The 9540-nt window shown below is 38.4% G+C and overlaps 2 protein-coding genes across 10 annotated transcripts in view; one reads left to right on the forward strand and one right to left on the reverse strand.

The window, feature by feature from the left end:
• LOC107263155 (octopamine receptor beta-2R) overlaps positions 1-9540 on the reverse strand; it is a 101811-nt gene that overhangs the window by 14969 nt on the left and 77302 nt on the right. The gene's annotated exons all lie outside the window — the stretch shown is intronic.
• LOC107263154 (facilitated trehalose transporter Tret1) overlaps positions 6971-9540 on the forward strand; it is a 21530-nt gene continuing 18960 nt past the window's right edge. The window contains exon 1 of the mRNA XM_025080453.1: positions 6971-7333. The gene's annotated coding sequence lies outside the window, so the exon portion shown is untranslated. The remainder of the gene's footprint in view (positions 7334-9540) is intronic.

Consider the following 9540-nt stretch of genomic DNA (forward strand, 5'->3'; position numbering starts at 1 on the left):
CCCCCCGCCCCGCGTAAGAAGAACGTATTTCATGAATGTTATTCAACATACCATACATACGTAAGTAATACTGTTAAACCGGTTATCACCTGTTGTAACTTTTCCAAAGTAGGGATCACGAAATTCACAGCGATGAGAATACGTATTTACAAATTAGAATATCCAAGCAGCTATCACGCGGGGCCATAGAGTGCTGAGTATTATCGTAAATACGACCGTTGGGACATAAGCCGAGCGTGATGAGAGGGACGAAGAGGAGATTATTGCCAGCAGGATTTTTATATGACGAAAATCAAGTGACGATTTGTGAAATTGAGTCTGTGTCAGGAACCGTCTGACGGTCTAATTAAATTACCTGTACTTTTTTACCATCTAGCTGTGTTTACAAATTCAAACAAATAATGCCAAACTACCCTTTAACGATAAAAGGTTTTACCAGTCCCAAAATAGTTCGGAATGCATAAACGCTTTCTGGTGTTTGAAATTCGACGAGGACCGATCGGGATACGTGAAAAGTTGGTCGTAAGTATACTTTTGAGAAATATTTGTTTTCGTCTTGTTTTGGAAATGCTTCAACTGTAAATCTACGAAGGGCACTGCATATGGTAAATCTCGAACTTTGTAATTTATAAAATAACGTATTTCCTGAACAACTTCCAGTTGTGGTTTAACGACTCCTATGCTGGTACTTTCGCGGTTTTGTGACGTAGGATGATTAATTAATACCTGACGAAATCTTCAAGATTTATACGGGATGATAAAAAATTATGATACTTACGGTGATAGAGTCATCGATACCATCGATGAAATTGGTACGATGCTGCAAATATTTGTTGCACTGTCTATACAGTGCACGTATATAACATGGATTATTAAATATATACTGTCTATTGTACAGTTAATAAATTGCATGTAAATTCGCGTGCAGCTTTGATTGCAATTTTAAGTCCAATATATTCAATTTATTTGTAGTGCCAAATTGGGGCATTTATCATTAATCACAGTACCCTTTGAAGTATTTCGAATTTTTTTATTTAACAAATATGATCCAGCATAGGGATGCTGTGTGATACGTATGAAATGTCGTGTGTGGGTCAGTTTGTGAATTTCAGGAAAAAAAAGGAGGCATGTATAAGGAAACAGCAAAGAGAAGTAGGATATAGGTAAATAAATATAATTTCACGCAGATACGTCACAAGTAAAGAAAAGTCATTAAATTACGAAAATTCGAGTTTACATTGAAACTAAGTAATGTCTCACTTTTTTGCTTTGATTCGTATAAACGTAAATGGTGAGTCACGTAGCGCCGCGTAGCGTCGGCGAGCGTAGCTTTTTCAGGCCGTCCACCCGGGGCGAGTTAATAAATCAAGAAAACCTTGCGGCGGAATGCTTGGGGACCTGTGACTTTTCTGGGTTACAGCCGGCGTAATAATAAAATCGGCGTCGCGACGATGCGCCTCTTTCGAGTATACTATATCGTATATATATACGATAATCGTGAAACTTGGCGCCAGCTGCCAGCTGCCAGTTGCCTAAGGATTACCAGGCGGCCGTTTCTGATATACCCCAACGGTACCGTGAGCGCGAAAGTCAGGGCAAAAACTGCCCCTGTTACACTTCAGTTCGTATGGAAGTCCGGAAATAATTCTTACCGTTGACGCTTCGCAAGATATTCTTTTCTATCCCCTGCGAATGGAATTACAGCTGGAACTCGAAGCAATAAAATTCTGGACAGATAGAGGTTACAACCCCGTAGGAATGTTGAGGGCTAGAGAAGTGGAGAAGGAACGTAAGGAAAAAGTACCAGAAACCGCAAGAAGTGGAAAAAACGGGGGTGGGGAGGGGGAGGAACGCCAGGGAAAAAGAGCGAAAAAGTTTTCATCGTTTCTTATCCGACAATTTCACCCTTGGTAGCGGAGCCCTTTATGAGCCCTTGCGAGAAAGATAACGCATCGTGGAATTTTTGGGAAATTGTAGGAAACGGATAAATGAAGAAGCCTTCCCTTAACGATTCCCTCTGTACGTCTTTATCGATTTCATGTATAAGCCCATGTTGTATGCTATCTTGTATGGTAAGAGGGTCGTAGAATTTCGTTCGAACATTTCTGGAAACACATGACGAACAAGCATCCCATATACCCTTACGTGCAAACCCCACCTGGACTAACTGGTTCGCCGTAGGATAAAAGTCTGGCAATTTGCTTAGACACATGTAGCAACAGAAATTTAATTTTTTTTCAATATTTGTATTTATATACGAAAAACTTAACATGACAAGTTAAGGCTGAATTTATTTATTTTTTTTTTAACATTTTTTTTTTCTCTTCTTTTTATCCCCAACTTTATTCGATTATTTCATCGTCCCTAATATACTGACCTTGTTACCGTCATGGATTCTTGGGGATCCTGACACGTGCTCGTAATTGAAAACGTAATATAAAAGTTACGGGTACCGGGTACAGATACTTTTTTGCAAATTATTAAAAAAAAAAAAAAATTTATTGGCTGACATCATTTGTAATTCTCTTTATATACTGGTACAATGGTAATGGAATGTGTATAGTAATACAATGCAGTGCGAGTGACTTTTAACGTAATTCGACATGACGGATATAACATGCGATAGTTGCATAAAGAAAAATGAACAGTATGGAACAGTATGGTATGTTACTGACATTTGATGACTATTAATATATTTTATACTTTTTATCGATCCTATTTCGAAATATTTTTATTAGGTAGCTTTCAGGAATGAAATTTACTGCAAATATAACTGACCCGTGGCTATATAAGTGGCACTCGGGGCTGTTTAAAAAAAATGTATTAATTAACAGCGAACTTCGCTCGGAGAATTTTTATTCAATAATTTTATTTCCGATGAACAAATGTAAATTCCCACGACTGCAGAATTCAATGAAAGGCTTCAATAAATTTTTGACCTCTCCTAGAAACGATATTTGATCTTGATTAAATATTCAATCTTGAATTTTGTTAAAAGCTCCGTTTTTGTTTTCTACATCGATGCAAATCACATCCCGTTTTCGCCAAGCTCCAGAACGAAAGCTCCTTTAAGACACGACGATATTTCCATGGCAATTATACACCAAAGACTAACGAACCAAGGAAACTTTCTCCATTGTCCCGGTGAAGTGAAAAGTGGAAATTAAATTTCCTAAAGTTATTTCAGTCTTTTGCGAATTATATGCAGGTAAATTAATTGAATATGAAGAAAAAGAATCAGATAGCACTCTATCGAGTGTCCGAATAAAAGAAATTTTAAGCGGCAAAGTATTCATCGCCAACCGTAAAGCTGCACAGCTTTTCGTAATTATTATCATTTACTTAAACAAGATCGAGTAACGAGGCAAAATTTCAATATTTTTTTTTCACCTTCGGGTAAAACCGTTTATCAAGCATACAAAGAAATGAGGCAAGTTGCGTAAGACGGCGAAGGAAGGTTTAAGCATTAGGGTTAAGAATTCTCAAGTATGCCAACAACGTTTCTGCAACAATTTCGAAAGATAACTAATAAACAAAGGAAACTTTCTTGTCTTAAGGGATGAAGAGGGAAAAACGGGAGAGAAGGAGTGACAATCGAGACTCGTGGAGAATGATTATAGGACGAGGGTAGTATTTATCGGGCAAATTAAAGTTCCCATGGGGATGGCGAGTGGGGAAAAAAAAAGATAGAAATAAAAGAATGTGCGAAAAGGTCTCAGGTAAAGATATACGTCAGACATGGGATTTCGAGGAAACGAGTTGGATGTGTGACAATTTTTAATAATTCGTCAAAGTCGAAAGTTTCTTTGGTCCACGGCTCGAATGGACGTACGAGACAAAATATACATATATAGAGGAAGCAGCCTGAAACTGTTATCGCCTGGAAGATATTCTGTGAAGTCTGGATCCAGTAAGATTCAGCTGGCTCTTTCTAGTTAAATAACGAAAATCCGTAAAATGTATGAATATGAAAATTGTGAATATAGAAATCTAAAAAATATTATACGCTTAGAGGTCTCTTATAATTTTCCATTGATCCACCAATTTTTTTCATTAAATCACGTCAATGAGAATTTTCATAAATTTCGATCTTAAACACTTCCTCGTATCTACTGAACGTCCATTTTTTCAACTATATCCAATTAAATATAATGCAATTATGAAAAGGAGGAATACTCATATATTAATATTCAGTAGATATGCGTTTCAGCGTATATCCTTATATACAGGCGTTAAATGCGATTGTGCTAGTAGTACGTAAAAGCGAAGGAAAGGGAAAATAAGAAAAAGGCAAGTTAACCCATTCAAATCAGGCGCTCTCCCGGAGCTATAGTAATTAAGAATACCTGAGATATGCTATCTGGGCGCCCGAGGCTCCTCACTGCGAACGAGCAAGAAATCTCAACTTTTTATGAATATTTTCATTACTACGATATAAACTTCACTGGCACGTGGCACTGTTATTAATCACAGGGCCCATTCGCAAGAGGCTTACGGCACTGGGAATAATGCATTGGCTGTCTTCGATTTACATGGAGACCAGTCATCTCTATGACTGAACGCATAAGATTTATACTAAAGTTAATTTTGCCTATTTCCATTCGAATTGATAAATTAGTATCGTTGGCTGAAGCTACACTCGAAATTTTCACTCGGGTATATCCAGATACTCGAATAATAAACAGCATAACGAAGGACGGCAATTAGTAGCTTGAGAACGGTGGTAACGAAGTAAATATATATACATATACCAATATACACTGTATGATTTATACATATATATAGATATACAGGACATCCTCTATATATAAATATACTCGTACTGTCCATCGCAAATCGAATGTCCATATATTGTTCGGTTTAACTAAAAATAATCGAAATACTAGAATCACTCAACCGGAGTGGACGAATGATCGGTTTTGTGAAAAATGTAAAAAGCAAAAAAAAAACGAAAAAAAAATTCATTTCGTGGAATAATAATTGACGAAATTAAATTTTCACTTTTTTAATATAAACCTCCGGCCGCGCATTATTGAATTTCGAGGACGTGGAATAATTCGATATAATCCCAGGGAATTAATGTACTTTTTATTACGAGAGACCTCTTTCACGCTCTCCTTATCTTCGGACTCTCGCGTATAACTTTTCGCCATTGACGTTTTTTCTTGAAACTTGAAAAATAACTTATCTTTTACTTTAATCTCAAAAATTAAGCAAATCCCACTTTCTCAATTTTACATTTGCCGTTGGTTAGGACAAAAAGAGTGCTATACAGTCAAAACTTGAAACTGCTATCGCGTAATAAATTTTCAAAAAAAAATTGACCTCTCCAAAATCCACAAAATTAGCCCAAGGGCAAAAAGGATTTATATAAAGCTCCAAATCTAGAGGCCTACGTTCACCCGGTATTAAGAGTATCCTTTGGAACCAGTCATAACAATGTATCACATAGCGCCAAGAGAAGAAGAGAAGAAACTTCGCTCACTTTCCTTGGTAAAATAAATCGTCGCTCCCTTGTTCCTTAATGAGCTGTTTGCCAATCGTTTATATAAGTCGGAGCAGCCGGCAGAGCTTAGAACCGTCGCTATGTGCCAAGCGCTACAACAAAAGCTCAAATACAAACACCATAACGCGCCGGAGGTGAAACGGCGGGATGCTGTGTGATTTTACGAGCTTTACGAGCTTACACAATATACACAAGTATATCATGCATCAACATTAATTGCATCTCAAGTGCATTTCCCCTCAGACTAACTTAACATCCAGGAAATGCAAATAGACAAGCATAAAGAGATTGAAACTATGCTAATACAATGCAATATTGTCCACAAGATGACTACTGGACCAAGATCGGATGCTGGAGTGGTCCAGATGAGTAACCATACCAAAAATGTCTGACTATAAAATTTTGATTTTTAAAAAGTCAACTGTATACATATATCTTGACTCCATGTCTACACTTCAAAAATGGGTGAAGATGTACATCATGCAAGAGATGAAAATTTTATCCAATACGCATCTCGTTATCATCTCTGAATATTCAGACTTCTCTCGGAAAACTCTGTTGGTACTTGACGCTTCTGACTTAATGCCATCGGACCGTCAAGACCTTCGCAGAAGCTGCATGCCCAAACCCCTGATGGCCGGGAGGCTGGAGATAATGTACAATTTCAATTTCGAAACGACCGCGTTGAGTTTTCAAAAAAGAAATTTGATTTTGAGGTCGTTCAGTTGCGTAATGATTAACAGCCTCACAGTAAATCATATGGTAACGGATATTAGCTATAGCTAACAAACTGGTGTGTATATATATGTATACATGTATAATCAAAGCAGTCAAATCTTGCACAGGACAAACTTTGATAACTTTTAAACTTCTTCGAGTACAGAAATTCCAGCATCCCCTCAATCCACTCCCATGGGCATAACTGCTATCGCCTCGGATTACGTCAGATACTTGTAGATTACAGAGATGGAACTTGTAAATAGCCGTAAATCAATTACAGATAATCTGAATTTTCCAAGACACGGCTTGAGGGTGGATCTACTATGAATTTTACCACCAATTTAAATATACACCAGATAAGGTCCATGGGATGCTGGCACTCACCAAGTGTATCCTCCTTTTCATATTAAAAGTACGAGATTCGTCTTCCTTCGCCCACAAGAAATAAAAAATAATTATAAAATTCACAAAAAAACTTACGCATCGGACAAAACGATTGCACAGATTCCAAGAGCCCCTTCGAGATAGAACCAGGTCAATGGAAAAGAAAAAAGAAAAAAACATAATCAAGCTCCGATGCCTAATTTTAAACGTATAAGTAAAAAATACCAATTGTGGCATCACGAGGTCGATGAGTTAAAGTGAAATTTAATAATCTAACTAAAATTTTCACGTGTACCAACAACCAAAGCATTGTAGGCGTGCCTAAATTGAATGGCTCAAACCGCTGCAGGATGTTCTTTGTTAGCCATTAGATAATGCGTCACGGGCCGTACAGCATTCTGCACGTTTGGATCCCGACAATGCAGAAGCAGCAGTCAGTATCGCCGAGGGAATTTTGTGCATAAAGCGAACCAATTCGCACTCGTTCCCTGTCTGGCGAATATCTGCTCAGCCAGCCTGACTAACGAGCACGGCAAGATCGTTCGGACAGCCTGGGACATGTAACGTCTGTAAGTGATCCCGGCGAGTTAACACCAGTCCCATTAGCCAAGAATGTCAGATGGGATTGCAGGTACAGAAAAGGAGGATGTGACACGGTTTGCTAAGTGAATTCGCGAGTACTACCAACGCTACGAGACAACGACTCAATTGAAGCGCAACGACGTGAGTAATTAGCGAGTCCCTTAATTGAGTAATCGGGTAAAATTCTTATCCCCGTATAAATATACATACGTGCATATCAGTATATACCAACCGAGGACATAATGAATGACGACTAATCTAAAGTCTAATTAAAGGACCACATATGCCAATTAAACAATTTTCTATGGCACTTTTTAATAGGATTGATGTCACGCGTTGATCCAGTTCATTGTCACAGTTCAAGGTGTTGACCATGCAATACCGGTTAAGTATAGACTGTACTGTTTACCGTACCTAGTTGCTATACCGTACCGTGTTATGCCTATATACAGGGTGTAATATATATTTAGAGAGCGCACGGTCGTATAACGTTGTTTATACATGGTCACCAATTTTTTTCTTATTTAATTTACATACAATTTTATGAGCTTTTTCCATTCACATATGTGGCATCGGGAATGGGGAGTTGGAAGGAGCCAACTTCCTGAGTCAAAGGAAGTCATAAGCTCTTTGAACTGTTCGACGGTACTTTTATAGGGATCAATTGACAAGCTACTCAGTCGGTATAGGCTCGTTAGGCGATGCCAGACTCTAAATAGAACTTCTTCAAAGGCCGCACCGATTCGCAAGGTTCGTCGCGGTCGGGACTTTACGAGGGACAATTATTCGGTATGCGCTCGTACGCTTGAAATAACGCGACTGCTGCGTCCGGTTCAGGGTTACCTTTTACGCGATACGGGAAACTTCACGAAGGTCATCGCCGCCTTGGGACTTACGTAATGGTAAAAAAGAAAGAGCAGTACAGCGAATGAAAAACGGTCATTTTAGATTTTCACATCATTTTTCCGATTTTCAATATTTTTCGCGATACTCTTATGGGAATTTCCAAATGCACCGAAAACGAGGGATTTCACGAGATGACTTATCGTTTGCTATAAAGATCCACTCTGATCAAAAGAGAGTACAGCTATGAGATTTTGAAAACTTTTTCAAAATCCCTCTCAATGCCCTTTTTCGTATGCCAGTATTCGGTGCGAGTGAATTCTCGTGAGATTCGTGAAAAACGTGAAACTTGATATTTTTTTTCTAAGCGCGCCCTTTTTTATCTAAATTTACGACCGTAGACGAATGGAGATTTATATTAGCCAGCCAGACGCGATGGTCGCGTGCTTGAAACCAGGTTGGTGCTGGTAGGCAAGGTGGGCAGGTGACGTATAACAAATAATATCACGATTGCCTTTGCCAGTCGTCAATAATCCGAGGGATGGCGGACAAATGAGGAAAGCAAAGGGGTTGTTTCAGTGGGTTTGGGAAAAAAGAAATTATTAAACCTGGAAGAGAGGGACGCTGTGACCTCATTCTGTCGAGTAATACCATGTAGGTATATTACAGTATATCTACTCATATGTATATCCTATATCCACGTATACACCCCCTACGTACACATATACACGTGTATTATACACGTAGTCAAAGGACAAATTGCAGAGCATCGATTTTCAAATTGGCTCATAATACTGTCGCACCAATAATTTAGGTTATTCTGAAAATTAATGGCGGACAATTTGAAGGATATACAGGTAGAACGGATCTATGAACTTTATAAAATATTTATACATGGACAAACATTCATTCTATCGAAATGGAGCAATGCCCGTTTGTTTTATTTTTTATTCTCGTATATCGATGCTAGTGGAAGATACGGTCGTTTTATATTTTTAATACTAAAACCCACAGTTCGCATGGACTCTGCGTCTCTTTCGGTAGAAATGCAATAACGTGAAAAAATAAACGTTAAAAAATATATCCGTCGAGCGAGTGCTCGTCACGGGGCTTTTTGGAGATGTTACTTCATAATGGAATTTTGCCACGGGAAGTTCCAACGTCACGCGAAGATAACAAATTGACAAAGTTCGTTGGATTACGAAAAGTCGTGTCGTTCGATTTGTCCCTCGCCAGACGCTGTTGCTCCTCTGCGGAAGCAGTCACACGGTTCTCGGGATCGGTAAAATTTCGAAAAGAAAAGAAAAGAAAAGAAAGTGCCTTTTCCCAAGAGTTTTCCAAATTTCAGGATACCCGAAATAATATTCCTGACTTCGTGACGTTATTGAAACGGATCGTCCGACGGGATTGGAGAGATACCCAAAACTTGCTAATTTTCCGACAAAAGGTATCCATTCGATTCACTAGGTAAACAATGAAAAAAAAAAAAAAAAAAAAAAAAAAAT

Source organism: Cephus cinctus, unplaced genomic scaffold (genome assembly GCF_000341935.2).
Source record: "Cephus cinctus unplaced genomic scaffold, Ccin1 Ccin1_scaffold0132, whole genome shotgun sequence".
In the NCBI taxonomy this organism is placed as follows: Eukaryota; Metazoa; Arthropoda; class Insecta; order Hymenoptera; family Cephidae; genus Cephus; species Cephus cinctus.